The following is a 17088-nucleotide window of genomic DNA, read 5'->3' on the forward strand; positions in this document are numbered from 1 at the left end:
GAGGAAAAGGAAGACTTGCAATACTACGTTAATCTCTCTGAGGAGAGAACAAAAGGAAAAAAAGGAAAGTGAGAGTGACCACAGAATATGCATGAGAAACATCAAGAGATAGAAGAAGAGAAAAAGAATTAAATAAAATTAATAAAATAAACAAAAAATTAATATAGACACTTCCTTACACCCTCAAGGACAAGTTTAACATAGAAAATATCTGGCAGACATTTGAAGTATAAGATTTATAGCATGCCTATATCTAACTGTTCAAGATAAGGCTACAGCCAGTGTCTGGTTATCTTAGCTTAGCATAAGAACTAGAAGCAGGAAGAAATGACTAGCCTGTCTTTTTCCAAACAGAAATCTGTTTTACCTAGCATTTACAGGCTCACTAATTAGTATGTTATAGCTCTAGTGCTAAATCTGTAAAAAACAAAGGGCAAAAATGACATGTTGTGGTTTGACTATTTCTTAGTCAGGCAATTTTAGTCTTCGGGTTTTGTACGGATTAATCAGATGAGATGTAACGTGTTGATCTTTGAGTTTTCAAGTTACTAATCTACCTTTCCTTTCATTGCCATTATGCTAAGCTAACTGCCTGCTGGTAATAGCTAAAGGACAGATATAACTCTCAGCAAGAAAGTGAATAAGTTATGACTAAGAGTAACTAGTGCATTACTCATCAAAAAATCATGTTTGCAACAACACGCAACTTTATTTTAAATTCTTATGAAGTTTGAATTTCAACAAGCTTATAGAGAATATATAATGCTGTAAGTAAGGAATAAGATGGTTCCAATAACCTTAAAGGAAAATAAAAGGAGAAAACTGCGCGTCAACGAAACCATGATAAAAATAGACAAAGAATAGATAAACTACAGTAAGGTGACAGGGCACAAAGTCAAAGAAAAAGAACAAGAAAGAAAGACAAATATTGATGACGTCGCAAATAGAGCAAAAAGGATGGAAGACAGCAGATAGAAAAAAAGAGAGATGTCATGGCTTTGGGGATTGAACTTGACACAGGGCAGGGCTGAATCCCTGAATTTGTGGGGGGAGCATCAATCATGTACCAGTCAGAATGATATTGCTTCCTCCTACCTGCAGCACGGTAAACATGAGATCATGTTTCATTTACATGCTACATCTTGGAAACCCATAAACAGGTGAGATGAATACCCAGTTTTCATTTCTGCACAGTTTAATCTCTCTCGCGATAAGTAAACAGCCATTTTACATCAGGAATAATCAGAGGTGTACAAGATCACGCCTCAAAAATCCACCCTCACTCATTTCCTTCTATTATTAGATGCTTAATCACCATGTTAAAAGAAAAAAATAACAGCTATATTAAAGAAGATATTTGGCAAAAATGTTTTACTTATTGTCAAAAGGTATATAAAAAGACCAAAAACAAGTATTGACTTCATAGACAAAGCCTGATATAGCCAAAGCCTGATATAGCCAAAGCCTCACTATAGCCAAAGCCTTAATTATGCCAGTGAGCATAAGTGGTGATCTGTTTCCCTCTGTTTCCATTCTTCAAGCTAAGCTACCGGACCTGTCAGCAAGAAAGCAAATAAATGTAATTCTCAAATCTTGCAATATTCCTTTGAAATAGTATTTTGAGTGTGTACGAAGGTATGGCATAACTAGTCCTTTTTTACATTGATTCTTTATTCTGTGGCTCTATAAGCATTTGGGTACATTTCTGTTTTCATTGTCATTCATACTGCGACTGAAATAAGAATGGAGTAATTAAACGTAATAACCCAGACTTCCAGATATTGGGTGAACTGTGGTCAACTGTAGTAGAGGGTTACATTGACTAAATACAAATTTCAATTTCATCTACAAAACCCATGTGACAGACAGTCATCATGTTTCTAACGTTGCATAACAGGCAATGCTTTACAGCTTAGACAAATAGATTTAGGTTTTTTATTCATATTGCTCCTGTGATCATGTCAAAAACGTCAAAGCATAAACCTCTCATGCTTTATTGTTCCTCCAGCTGCAATTTTATTTATGCTCCATTACTGCATCACATCGTCAGTTAGCTGTTGGTGAAGTAAAAAGGATCCAGATATAATGAGTCATATGTCAAACATGTACTGCTGTAGAACAGTTTGTGCTGGATCAAGCACCAGCTGCATTAAAATATCACCCACTCAAGAAGCCTATAGTGTGTGAAAGGAGCTGCGAAAAAGAATGGAGGAAGGACTAAAGGCAAGACAGACAGACAGACAATCTGAGGTAAAAAAAGAAAAGAAAAATGGATGGAGCAAGGAGGTGGATGAAGAAAGGCAAAACCCCCACCAAAGTGGAGGAGGAGCAGACAAAGACAGGAAAGGAATAAGAAGAGGAATACAAACAAAGACACATTTTCGGAGAAGAAGCAAGCATGAGAATTGGAGTATAAATATCCCAAAAAATTATGCTAGAGACTAGAAAATACTACAAAAGAGGAACCAGAAAGATGTATTCACTTGCCTTTTCTGTAGCTGATCAACTTTAGTCCAACAGGGTGCACTGTTGCACTTCAGTCCCAGTCAGTAAGGAGCCGGTCCTGACCTTATGTGAGGAGGAGGTAGAAGAGGAGATCACAAAGCAATTTTCAAAAGATTTACACAGGCAGTGAATCTGAAAAATACATGTAAGAGGGGAGGTTACAGGACATGGCTGCAATTAAAACCAGACAGCACCCAGCTAAAGAAAGCAATAGATCTGAATCAACAGGTCACAGAGGCAATATATTAGCAGAGGCAAATGCTGACAAACAGTGGGTGTATAAAGAAGAATGTAATAAAGAGCGATTGCATTATAACCAAATGCATCAGCCCTAGAAGTGACACTAAACCAGCACTGTTTGAGAAAATGAATTAGATTTAAAACATGTCTGAAACACATTTTCTCCCAGACCAGATATTGGACGGATGCGTCAACTGCATGCCTCATCATTATGTGCTGCTAAAAGCTGTGGATTTCATCAAAGTTAACAGAACAACAAGTCGGTTTTGACAATCTTACCAAGATTGCTAATTCATTATTACACAGAAGAAACTACTGCTACTCCCAAAACGGTATCTGTTGGGTCAAAACTAAAAATCTATTTGTTAACTGCAACCCTGAGTTTAATACAGTGTAGTTATCATCAATGATTAAAGGACAAAAAGTAATCCTTGTGGAAACAGTGATAAAGGAGACATGTAAAGCATCTGCTTTTTACTCCAAAGCCCAGGACAAATCCAAACTTGTTAATTACATCTGGTGATGTTGCGTCAAACCATCTCTGTCTCCATTTCTGTCTCCACCCTCCAACACCTTGCATACATTTGCGAAAATAATGTGCTTGGAATGAGTAGTGCTTCTTGCTAAATTGCATCTTTACAGAATGAAAGAACAAGCAATGGATATCCTCTAATAATAGTAGAGCCTAAGTAAAGTAAGGTGTGACAGAATGCTTTTTGTGATGCATTAATGTGTACGTGTTTGTTGTTAGTGGCTGTTATTTCTTAATTATCTGGCAAATGTAATAAACAAGAGATCCCTAACACAGCTAAAGTGGATGGACTTTTACCTCTCCATAACAGCTCCAATAAATGCTGATGGTGTGTTTCTTCCTGAAATAAGTTATAGCTCAAAAATCAGATTATTTTATTTGCCAATTAAATTATTGGCAAATAAAAAAGATTTCAATACTGTGCATGGCTAATTTGTACTCTTTCATGCTGTGCTACCACTTAACGGTGGTTGTAATGCTTTGTGCTGTGCACACACTAAATTCCACACACATCCAAAGGCCAATTTAACGCTAAAACAAAACCCCTATGTGCTGTTTGTTTTTAGCCCCACCCAACAGCTCAGGCTGAAGACACAGGGAGGTGAACCAAGGTGCCGAGAGTGAACAGTTGTCTTCAGGGACCATGAGCTGATACAATTGACTGTTCCTGTCAATCTTTTGCTGCCGTACACACAAACACACACGCACGCACGCATGTACGCACGCACACATACACATACACACACACACACACACACACACACACACACACACACACACACACACTACCTAGAGGTTAGTGAGTTGACTGGCTGAGAAATGTTTGCCTTACCCAAGCATGATGTTGATTAAATTAACTCCCACTGTTACACACTCACTCCCACAAGACATGTCACTCCCACTGGAGAAAGAGAGAGAGAGAGAGAGAGAGAGAGAGAGAGAGAGAGAGAGAGAGAGAGAAGGAGAAATGTGGAACTGGAGGGGACAAGATTGAGAGAGATGGAGACCAAGAGAAGCTTAATCATTTTAAGAATAAGCTGTTTTAGGCACTCATCTACATCTGAAGCTCCATCAAACTTTTCCAGTTAGTGAAGCTGGCAAATCGTTACAGAATAATTTGACTTCCTTTGTTTAGAAGGAAGTTGTAGGACAGCTGGAAACCAAATCTGCTTTTCAGTGGTTAAATTACAGATGCCACTGAATATTGAAGTTGCTGTAGGAAACCTTGGCAGCTGGCAGCTCTAGAGGTATGAAAAATCTTTACTTCTATACACAAAAACACCAACATTAGTAAATTGTACGCCAGTGGCTCACGTTCACCAGCTCAGCTCAGTGGTTCACACAAACCGATGCCAAAGAGATTAAGAGGTAAAAGATCCAATAGGGTTGATGGGATGTTTTGTAGTTTTTGCTCTGGGATTCTCTATATTCTACATTTATTTGTACATTCTTTCCATAGGATATTTATAATGAATCATTTCTTGTTTGTCTGCATTATATGTTTTATGCAACAAGTCACATTTAGATGCCTATTTATAGTCTGTTGTAAGCCTATTCCTTAAGCAGCCACACTCAATGTTTCAATTTTAAAGGTCCCATGACTTGGTGCTCTTTAGATACTTTACCTTAATGGTCCCCTAATATCATGTTGAAGTCTCTTTCCCAAAGTTCAGCCTTGGTGCAGAATTACTAGAGGCAGTCCCACAATGAGCTTTCCCTAGTATGTGCCATTTCTGAGTCTGTAGCTTTTGAGGAGGGGAGGAGGGGCAAGGTTGGAGGTTGGGGATGTGGCCTTGACCAACTGCCACTTTCCTCGTTTGACCGCCATGATGTTGCTCTCTCATGGGTGGCCTAAATTCTCTGGGCGGGCAAAGCAGAGAAAGGGGAGGTAACCTTCCAGGTAAGATTCCAGATCGGTCCATCTGAGTTTTCATTTTCTCAAAGGCAGGGCAGGATACCCAGGGCTCGGTTTACACCTATCGCCATTTCTACACACTGGGGGACCAAGCAAGTAGTAGGAATGCATATTAATGTTAAAAAAACATCATAAAGTGAAATTTTCATGCCATGGGACCTTTAACAGTGGATCAAATACTTGCTACACTTGTAGTGATGAACCCACAGAAAATATTGCCTTTCAGCTCATGGTTTGGGTTTCTGGCAAACAACCCTGCCGTTTTCAAAGTAAAAAATCATTCTCTGGAAAAAAAAAACACCCCATGGACTTTATTGCTATGGTCACAGTGATTGTCCTGTGAATTGTTTAGTTTAAAACGTTGGTGACATACACAATCTAAGTAAGTGGCTTTTATCCTGAAGAGGAAAAGTTGTGCCAAAGCATGCATTTAAAGAATCAAAAAGATTGCCTCACAGTTATACAAGTACAGCTTTCTCCTAGTTTTAAAGATCATAACACAGGCCACTTCTTTTTCGGGGTGGCATTACACTTTAAGAAAGCTAAATACATGATTCATTTTCTACTGAGAACATTATTCAAATGTTCAACAAAGTGGGTGCCAGAAAAATCAGTTAAAGTCCTAATTATATGCTGGGATTTCTGTCTCCCAGCCCACTCTGTTCTTACAGCAGCAGTAAAAGCAAGGAGAATGTCTATGGCACCTGGGAAATGAAAGAAAAAATGGGGAGCAGTATATTTCAATGGCACCTCTATCTAGCTAGAATTTACAGATAATAAATTGGCAAAAGTGATCAATCTGTACCTGTCCAATTATCTATCTTTGGTATTGCTGGTTCTGTCCAGCTCATAAATTCTTCTTTTGCAAATGTTATTCTCATTAGAAACCACTGATTAACTATGTGAACCAGCTTTCCATTAGGGAAAGGTCACTGTAGAGGCATATTTAGTGTTTGTCTGCATAGGTTCCTACCTCGCTATCCCTCGCTGGCTGCCCGCCACACAATTAGCTGCATTGTAGGTGTAATTGAGCTTACTCATTTATTTATTTATTAGTTGACTTGTTTCCTGATTTCACTCTTCAAGAGCTATATGTAGATATATCTGTGTACATGGATGTGTGTATGTACATGTCTAGTAATTAAAGTCTAGTAAAAAAGTCCTTGTTTCTTAATTATTTTGCGCTTTGTAACCGAATGAATATCAAAAGGAGTTGACAGCAACATACTTCAACAGAAGCATTGTTGAGATCTTTGTGGTAGGGATGCTCTGCCAAGGCTTTCTGAGTGAATCCTCTATAATTAAAAGTGAGGCAGTTCATTTCACAACTCTCTTTTTACAGGAGGTCTTTAATGCAATGCCATTAGGCTCCACCACCCACTCTGCACATTGTAAATACTGAATGTCCTTGCTCACTTGCTTTTCTGTTAGGAACCATGTGTTCATCACCCTTTAAAATATGCTTTCTCTGTCTTCTCTCATACAACAAAGGCTGCCTTCCCCCTCATAACCTTCACTGTGTCATCACGTCTTTGGCTTTCCTTGAACCTTCTGGAGCCTTGCAACCACGCTACTTCCTTAAAATAAAGAAGGACTATCTGTACTCTATCTACATCAAAGGCACTTTGATTCTTCACACCTGTTAGAGAGACTGTTGACACAAGATAATATTGACATTCCATATTTGTGTGCGTCACATTATTTGAATACCACATTGATGTTTCCCACCGAAAGTGTATAAACCAGACGGTATCATTAGTCTTCATTGGAGATAACATACTGCATATCCAATGAGTAGAAGATAATTATAATTATCATGGTGGGAGACTCTGAGTTTTAGGAAAAGCTCAAAGCCAACATATTAAAGTCCCAGCGCTTACTTTATGACAGTTGGTGTGGCAGCAGTTCCTTTGCATCCCACCTGCCATGGAGTGACGCCAAGTCAAAGATCAGATTTACGCGGTGCCCCGGCACCTCCAAGAGAGTTTGAGATTCAATTAAAGCCCACTGAGCAACTCCTAGCAGGTGTACACGGCAGATGAGTGCTTGAGACAGTTAATGTCACACACACGCACACACACACATACACACATCGTCATCCTCTGCATCACAAGTGAAATTACAAGTAATGGATTTCAAAATCAACGTTTGTTTGTGCAAAGTGAGCTGCTTCTGAAATAACTAAGTTAAAAAAGAAAGAGACAATTTTTTCTGATATAAAAACAAAAAGAAGAAATGCTCACTAAGAGATCATCACGCTTCTTTGGCTAACACTTGAACCAAAGCCAGTTGTGGACAAAGTTGAACATTGTTGACAGTTTTTTGTGTTTCTAGGAGTTGTTTCACAAAGGTCTTATCTCTCTTTTTTTAAATACAAAAACAGGAGACATTGGCAGATTATGAGTGAACGCATGGTTGCATATTCTGCCCGGATGGAACATCTTTAAATGTCAGTTTGCATCAGCACCTTTGTGCCCTTTTTGTTGAATGGCACACAGCGGGCCAATGTGTTATATACAAAGATAGAGATTTTAAATTCTGTGTCCTGACCCAAATACATTCAACAAATAAATGGGCAGTAAATGTATCATTCACAGTAATGTGAAGGAGAGTTGCTGTATTACAGCGATCAGTCTTGGGTGAGTGGAGTGGCCATTTCAATTGGATCAGCTGTTTTTTTATTAGATGATAACAACAACAATACAGTGCTGCCAGTCTTTATAAATGATAATATACGATGGCTGGCACTGGAAAACTTGAAGTGAATGTTGGCAGGGAGCAGCACTAGATTTATGAAACAAGCAAAAAACATGCCAAGGAAGGTAACCAAGACAATGTTCAAAATGTAGCAAAAAAAACCTGATAAACCCTGCAGGTAATCTCACTGAGATCAAGATCTCTTTTGCAAGAGAGTCAAGAGCACAGCAGGGAGAAATGAGAGCAAGCCAAAGCTAGACAAAACTAAAGTTTAAAATCTGCCATTGGGAAAAACAAAACATTAAACTTTTTTAAATCTCATGTAATGAGGTCCATTTATAAGGTGCAAAGCAATGAAAGGAAGTATTTCCAAGTTCAGGATTTACCCCAGGGCTAACAAGAGTGAAACAGTTGAACAGGCCTGAGATCTGGTCTGCTGAGCACGGTTTTAATTTAGAGCTGTAGCAGGAGACCTTTATGAATAAAAATTATGGAATTAAATTCTCTTCTTATTGCTGGTGAGGACCAGCCTACTTTTTTCATATAGTACACAGTGATTTGTATGAAATGTAACTCCTGTAATCCAACTCAGAACACAATGATAAGAAGATAATTTTTAGGTAAAACAAGCTGTATGATAACAAAGAATAACTCTACAGTACATACAGTACACAACTGGCATTTTACCATCTCAGCCTCACCTTGAACATACCAAGTATACGTGGATGGCGGGCCTGACACAACATGCTAAGAATACAAAATAACCACACAAAAAAGTATGCATTCAAAACTTCTCAGTTATTGTATTTACAGTTTACCTTTGGGTACATGCACCCCCATGAGTGGACCAGTCGTAAAAAAGAATTTGATTTATTGCAGAGCTATTGTACCCTTCTACCACCTGCTGACTGATTGGTCACTGTCAAGTTGTGTGAGTGACCAATCAGTCAGCTCTCAGAGCAACTAACGATGCATTCCTGTTTTTAATGTCACTGATTGAGCAGATAAATCCACACCTACATTACAAACAGAACTACAACAAAACACCACACATCACCACAGTGAGGCTGACCCTCTTTCAACAGACCATCACACAAATGAAACACACACACACACGCACACACACACACACACACACACACACACACACACACACACACACACCATCACTGAAAAAGCATCATTGACTAAAGGATAAAATGGGATGCTAAGATCTTCCTCCTGTGTCAAAGTAACATACTTTCAGACCCAAAGATGAGAAGTTGCAATCACTCAAACCACTGTCAAAAGTTTCATGAAAACGTCACAAGAAAGTATTTACCCATATATAATCAACCATTAGATTAAATGTAATTTTTCAAGTGTCATTTTTGATTGCGACACTGTTGAGACATTGTTATTTAGCCTGATTGAAACCCCTAACTTAGAAAGGAATTGAAAACTATTTTTTAAGCAGCAGTGCCAGAGTGCTCTGTATGACTATAGTTGGTCTGTGTTTATTGAAGTCCAAATTTTGGCGTTTACTACAGTGATTGCCACCATATTCATACGTTCATGCGTCTTGCCATGGTAGAAAACAAAAGCTGCCGCTGTTTACAATTTAGTGCTGTGTTGATTTGGTGCTCAGGAGGCGTAAATGCCCTAGGGATCATCATCATCAAAAGCAGACCTTCATGTCAATCCTCTGGCTGTTGATCGACAAACTTTAACCTCAACCAGAGTATTAAATCATCTGTAACTGTAAAACGTGATGGGAAGTTCAGGGAATATCAACAACAACATGTTGCTTGCCATGGTGTTATGAGTCAAGAACTGAAGATATTGAAAAAGTATGTTCTCTTTTGCCAGCAGAGTGTAAGAATTTCAAATGAGAAACTAGAGAAAAAGGTCAAAAGACATGACATGGGGCATTTTCAAAATGGAGAACTTTGAAGATAGATATGTCGGTAAATTTGAGTTAAGTAACTTATTTTCTGTTGGACTGGCAATTAATAACAGTTTTTTTTAACCACAAATCACTTTTTGTGTAGTAGGTTTCACAATAGTCACTATGGTTTCACATTGGCTGTGTTAGAAGGAAGACACTTTCAGACAATTACATAGGCTAATGTTCCTTGTAGATGACCACATATCTTCGGAAGCCGGCTGAGCCTCATGCTCATGTCCCAATACACTCAAAAATAGACTACATTAACTACACAAGCCCACACACCTTTCAAACATGTCTGGCAGAATCTTAACACTCACAGCTTGTTGTTTTCTGCAACCCAAAACAATTCAAACAGTAGAATAGAGAACAGGCCATTTTGTTCAGGTGCAAGCAAGAAAAATCCTCCCCTTTCCAAAATCAAATTCATTTTTAATGCTTCCAACTGTGGGCACACAATGACACCTGAGCTGAAACCACACAGGGAGATCAGCCGGGGCTAATTCTGCTTCTGTATTGGACAACTCTATTAACCATAATCCCCTTTGGCGCGCCAGAGGTGAATCCAACACACGGCTGCTATTGAGGAGGAATTAGGCTTTCACGTTGAGGGTTTCCAGCCTTATGTCATGAAGGGACAGGAAGTTGTTGGTGCATATTGAAAGAGCTGGAGAGGAGGGTGAAAGATATTAGCTGGATGTTAGGAGTGAAATGATTCATGAATGAAAAATGTGACTTAGTATCTCTGTGAAATAAAGACTTTACAGGATGCATTTTTAATGCAGAAATTCTGAACTTATTCAGCCTTATACATTTAGGCACACTCGTCCAGATTCTTGAAGAGTTTAAGATGAACATGGAAAGTTAACCATGGAAGTATAATGTCAGCTTAATACTCTAAAAAGGCACTTTGAAGAATATTTGAAGCGTTGGAATATTTCAGAAAAGGTTTTGAACATTAAGAGAAAACCTAACTGCAAATTTTTGCTCAGATCTGAGACATGCAAAAGGTTTTTTCATCTCTATCCCTCAAGATTTTGTTTGTAAAATAATAATGCATGTAAATCTGCAAATGAGACTGAACATCTGTTAGATTTAAGGGGATGCAAATATCATTCATGTCTTAAATCTACAATTTAACAATTTTTCTCTGGAGAAAACATGCAATAAACCCTTTTCCTTAAAACAAACAACTCCAAAATATAATTGCAATAATCTTTTTTTAGTCTTTTTTTTGTTTGGTGCCATGAAAAAACTAACAAATGATACACATGAATTTAAAATTGAATGACATACACATAACACTTTCAGAAAATTATCTTTTTTTTTACTTCAACATTAAGTAAGATAAAAAGCAATGTATGTATGATTCATCTTGTTTTCACAGCTTCACATTCTATGCACCACAGGTGGCAGCTGAATGTTTAGACAGCAAAAAGACAATTCACCTGCCGGTGATTCATCATTATGTCTCCATAACAACCATAGTATTTATGTAATGCTGTAATTGTCAAATGTTCAAAATAAACAGGCTTTACTCATTTGATTTTGATGGCTGACTATACAGTATTTCTCAGTAACTGGGACACCTTGTCTATATTTAACTGTATTTTCTTTTCTACAAATGGATTCATCTGCTGAATCTTTGCAAGAAGCTTTCTATAAAAAATTTGCCCAGTGAGCCTGCTCAAAAAGATGAACATAAAGACACAATGCATATGGGTTTGATGATGCAAAAGCTGCCACTTCATTGATTTAGTGGTATATTTAAACAACTCAATTCACTGTTTCAAATTGATTGAGCCTCTGTCTCTGTGTTTAGAGTCTGATTAGTTCCTCCATGTTTACTGTCTTGTCAGTAAAAAAAAAAACCTGTTGATGGACTAGAATGGACTAGAACAGCTATAGGGAAAGTGGGGTGAGTTTTGCCAGTTTTTACTGAAAGTGACTTTACTGTGAGGCCATGACAGCAATGCCATCAACTTAAGGATGTACATATATTTCAGGATGTGGTGCATCCCTGAGAACAACAACTTTGGATCTGGATCTGGTCTTGTGGTGTAGGGTGAGTTCTGCCTTTGGGACAACTTTTGCCAGTGTTTTCTGAAGTAAAACAGAACATTTCAATGAACTGTTAAAGCAAGACGTATTCAATATTAAATTACTCATTTAAGGTTTCTTTAGATATTTAAAAACAACTTGACAGTTATTAGCTTATAGCTAAGCTAACGCGTCTTCGCAAACAGTTGTAGACGTACACATCCAGCATACCTGAAGCAGCTTTAGCATGTATTACCTCCGCCAAGAAGGTTGTGTTTTTGGTTTGTTTTTCTGTTGGTTTGTTTGTCAGCCGGATTATGGAAACCCACTCTATATTTTCACAAAATTTTGGGCCAAGGATGAACCCATTACATTTGTAAGGGAATTTTTATCACAGGGGGATACATTTATTATTTTTCACTTGCGTTATCACTTGAGTTATCATTGCGAGATAGGGAGTTCCCCACTGGGAAAATTCACACTCTATTAACATTGCAAGTGCCCTTCTTGTTCAGATGCGAGTTTTCAGTCAGCCAAATACTGTAAGTCCAGTTAATATAACAGCTCTGTTTTGGTCTTCACCAACATCAGCTCTTCTAAATGTTCTACATTCCTCAACAGCTGTTTGCAAACTGTTTGTCTGCTCTTTGGTGTTGGGCATGTAGCATACAATTTCGGTATTTGAAAACCTTTGAATAAAACAGATTTCTAAATGTGCAAGCTGTAAAATGTGAATAAGCTCAAAAGTATTGTAGAGCTGCAGAGATCTGTACAATTCAAAGCACATTCAGGAGTTACATCATATATAGTTTACACATTTATTGTTTTATTGTTCCTTTTCCTTATCTTCGTTATTTCTGCATTCAATTTTCTTTTCTAAATTTATAAGGACTCGCTCTGTTGATCCCCAGAGATTATGTTTGAATTTATTTATTGTCAGCTTTGGGTAATAGTAATAATAACATCAACAGCAGAGTGAGATATATTGTTTTAGAGACATTGTGGCTGCATTGTGTTTTTTACGGTATACTGAGGCTACTGTCAGTGGGGAAATTGATATCTCGGCTTCTTCATAATGGAATTTTCTCTTTGGGCCCATAGTGGTGGAATGTCGGAACAGCGCTTGTGTTAACAGTGAAATGTTTTGTCTAGAATAAACCCTACTTGGTTTTTAAGAGTGACTTATTCTGTTAAACAGCAATAGATGCTCCAAAAAAAAATTTCATCAATCATTTCATTAATCAATTTTTCATTTAAAACATTTGACGTTTCATTGGATTATGCTTTGTTTGTAAACACATCAATCCCCATTTCTAAAATACTGTTGCACCTTAACAGAAACATATCCACATCTCAGTTATAGCATACATTATGCTCAGTACCAGCACAAAATATGTGTAAACTCCAATTGTGCAGTGCCAAAGCTTGACAATGCCTTAGATCATGGGAAATCCATCTCTGTTTGATAACATGGGCCTGCGGAAAAGCCTCATTGTGAGCTCCAACAGAACAGCTGAATGATTTGTGGTAGCAACCACACAAAGCCCAGTCCGCTCCCATTTCCACCGTCCTCAACGAACAACTTTATCTCCTAGTGAGTGCAAAAGCTCTTCCCCTCAAAAAATAAAAGTATCATCTCAACAGACAGAAGGGTAATTGAAGTTTCACCTTAGTTTTTTTTTTTTTTCCCACAGAGTTCCACAGAATATTACTGGAGGAAGAAGGTCACTGTTCACGGCTGCTTACATTTTCTCTTCTTTTGAACTGGCTTGAACTGTACGGTGTTGACTCCAAAACTTAACAATGATGACGTGATGAAAATTATAATGTGTTACTTTGTTCAACTCCACAGAGGAGTAGACTTGTTAAAGTGCGTAAGCTTTCTCTTCAGAGGAGGAAAGAGGTTCTTTCAAATGTTTTAAAGGAGTATTCCGGTTGACTTCAACATGTAGCTGTGTTTTTTTTAAATGTGTAGTGCTGTCAGTAGCGAGACAAACAAAACCAATCGGTGTTGTCCACACCGTGTTACCCTCCTGCTAGAGTTAGCACCCAACAGGCTCAAAGAGGGCAAGTTTTAAACTTCTTTTTAGCCTTTAAACATGCTCAGAATGTCATTACTAGTCCCTACCAATGTGCATTGATTCCTACCGAGGGAACACAGTGAATCTGAAAGTTTTTAATCCATACCTCTGTTTATTTCCTGTCTTCCGGTGATGTCCACACTAGTTGATTGTAAAAACCTTTATGCCATTCTGTCACATCTACTGCAGTCAAATTCACTGTGTTCACTTGGAAGGAATAATTGAATAATTCAATTAAACACAATTAAAACTTGCCCTGTTTAAGCCTGCACTACAAATTAAAAAAACAACAACATAGCTACATGTTGAAATCAACCAAAATTCTCCTTTAATAGGGCAAATACTTGCTATAATGGGCATCAGAGATTTGAACCCTGAATCCTCCTTATTTAAAGAACCATCTCCTCTCTGGCTACACCAACAGAACATACCCATTACTGTCTGTGCTAATGTGGTTTTAAAAGCTTTCAGGATGTTGGCTCTAGGAGATCAGCATTAAAAAGCCTCAAATAATCTCCCTACCTTGGTATTTTCATAAAATACAAAAGAAGTCCTACTTTTCTCTCACAATGTCATAATGATTTCCCAAATCTTAAACAGTCAAGGGCCACTTACAATTTCTTTTCCACAGAGCCTTTAACTTTATAGTATCTCCACCTGTGCAAACTGCATCCACCAAAGAAGATTCTTTGAAATTTGATTGACAAAATACACATTATACATATTATACATATATATGTATATATATATATATATATATATATATATATATATATATATATATATATATATATATATATGATGAGATCAGCATCTTTATTTCCATTGCACAAGTATACAATGAAATTGAAGTGCTTCCTCAGGCAGTGCCTAATAAACATAAGCGATAAAAAACAACAATGAAAACAATAAGCAATGTATGCAACATTCACACAACATAGCGCACCCACATAGTATAAGTTGAGGCACCTGATTGCCTTGGAAAGAAACTACTTTTAAGTCTATTTCTTCTGCTCTTGAGGATCCTGTATGTCCCACCAGAGGACAGGAGGTTGAACAGGTACTGTCCTGGGTGCGAGCGGTCGACAGTGATTGACCTAGCTCTTCTGAGACACCGCTTGCTGGCGATGTCTTGTAGTTAGGGTTGGGGACTGCCAGTGATGCGTTGAGCTGTATTTATGACCTTCTGCAGGCTCCTTCTGTCTGCCACATTACAGTTGGTGTACCAAGCTGTGATACAGTACACTACGATGCTCTCGATGGTGCTTCGGTAAAAGGCCAATGATAGTTTTCCTCCAGATGGTTCTGTCTTGTGTTGGCAGTCCAGGAGAAGTCCTCGGAAAAAGATGCCCCCAGGAATTTGTTGGAGGACACCCGCTGTACACACTCCCTGTTGATGCTCAGTGGGGCTGGTTCCCTCTTGTTTTTCCTGAAGTCTATGACCATCTCCTTGGTTTTGCTGGTGTTGAGCAGCAGGTTGTGTTGTGTGTTGTGTCCACTGATCAGGCAGATGACCGTGGTGTCATCCACAAATTTGATGATTATATTGGAGGGGTGCATGGATGTGCAGTCATGTGTGTACATACAGTATATATGTATGTGTGTGTTTGTGTGTGTGTGAAATTAAATTAGGGTTTCCAGGTTTTAGAATGCTCAACAGAGGAGCAAATGAGGTTGTGTTTACATTGCAAACAAATTGCTTTCGACACAACAGCAGGTACACAGAGTGTGTAACCTTGCTGGGATGTTTAAGGTGTGCAGCATGCAACACTTAATTTAACAGCTCCCTGCTGCTCCCTAATCCCTGCAACATTTAAAACTGACAAAAAAAATATGAAACTGACTGTTGTCTTATTTCGTAGATGCTTTTTTGATGACCTCAGTGACTGGTTGAATGCATTAATGGGATGCGGCAGCAGAAGGATGCCTCTAAAAATAAGCCTCTGACAAAGTGGTTTAAATCTTCTCCATGTATAAATAAATACATTTTGGGGGAAAAAAAACATTTTTTTTTAATTTAAACATTCAAAAACTAATATAAACTAATATACATGCTTACTCTGGTCCACATGGATGTTTTTTTTTTTAATAACCCCACAACTGTCATCGTAATTTAATAATGTTGCTTAGCGTGCATAGAAAAGTGTGATATCACCTTTTTCCAACTCAGTTCCATGTTCTTTCCCATCCACATCAAACCAGTGAGAAAAGTCAGAACAAAAGCACAAATCCAAAAATCGCTCATGTGGAATAACTAGAACGGTTCAAACTTTGGCAGAAAATAGTGTGTCCATGTTTGATCCAGTTGCTCAGAGTAAGAATCCAATTAAGAAAAAAGATTTTTGATAGGGCCTTATTGTAGGTGCACATGTCCATCAGAGTGACATCTCAAACACATAAGGGTTGCCCTGTATTTGTCACGTGTTTCAGCTCAGCCAATACTGGCGGGTAAATGAAGTTTAGCCTTTGTGTGGTCACTATGTGCATCAACACACAGACCAGCAGCAGCTTTCCAATCCAATCGGCATTCCCAACACATGCGATAAGCGTTACAGTAGCATGACCACCATTTTCTGCGCCACTGTGTGGAACAAAAACTAAATCCTACATGCTTTAGCAAATAAAAAGAGAAATGTGTGCTGTATGTTATTTGACAAGTCAACCCATATGAAAAAATAAGATTTATTAGGTTAATTTCTTCAATATCATCAAATACAGTGTGGTCATTTCAGTGACTTTTTCTAGAAAGTTGTGTAACATCTGTGGGATCTAAGCCACAGAGTTTCACTATAATGTGTGACCTAACTTCGCAGCAAACATCCAGAAAAATGAAGTGAGCTGAATGCTCTGTCCAATTAAAATCAAAACTACTAAGCTCACAGACAAGCCTGCCTGATGCACCATTGCTTTGTCATCACCCAACTGCAACACCCACACAGACAAATCCATCCATCTCCCTAGTTTTCTGTATTGCAAGCATTGCTTTTACCAAAGTCATTGAAGTGTTGTTGGTGCCTTGTAAGCCTCACTTCTAATGGAACAGGACGGCCAAGCGAAGGCATCATTTCACACATCAAACCTAATCAGGCATTTGAAATGCATCATCCCCCTTAGTAACCTGTGTACTGATTAATCTCACCCTGCAACACTA

The 17088-nt window shown here is 38.2% G+C and overlaps 1 long non-coding RNA gene across 1 annotated transcript in view; it reads right to left on the reverse strand.

Annotated features, from left to right (window-relative positions):
• Positions 1-262: 262 nt before the first annotated feature.
• Positions 263-17088, reverse strand: part of LOC116696537 (uncharacterized) — a 376836-nt gene continuing 360010 nt past the window's right edge. Inside the window, exon 3 of the long non-coding RNA XR_004333765.1 lies at positions 263-311. This is a non-coding gene — a long non-coding RNA (uncharacterized LOC116696537). The remainder of the gene's footprint in view (positions 312-17088) is intronic.

This window comes from Etheostoma spectabile, chromosome 10, assembly GCF_008692095.1.
Source record: "Etheostoma spectabile isolate EspeVRDwgs_2016 chromosome 10, UIUC_Espe_1.0, whole genome shotgun sequence".
NCBI classification, from domain to species: Eukaryota; Metazoa; Chordata; class Actinopteri; order Perciformes; family Percidae; genus Etheostoma; species Etheostoma spectabile.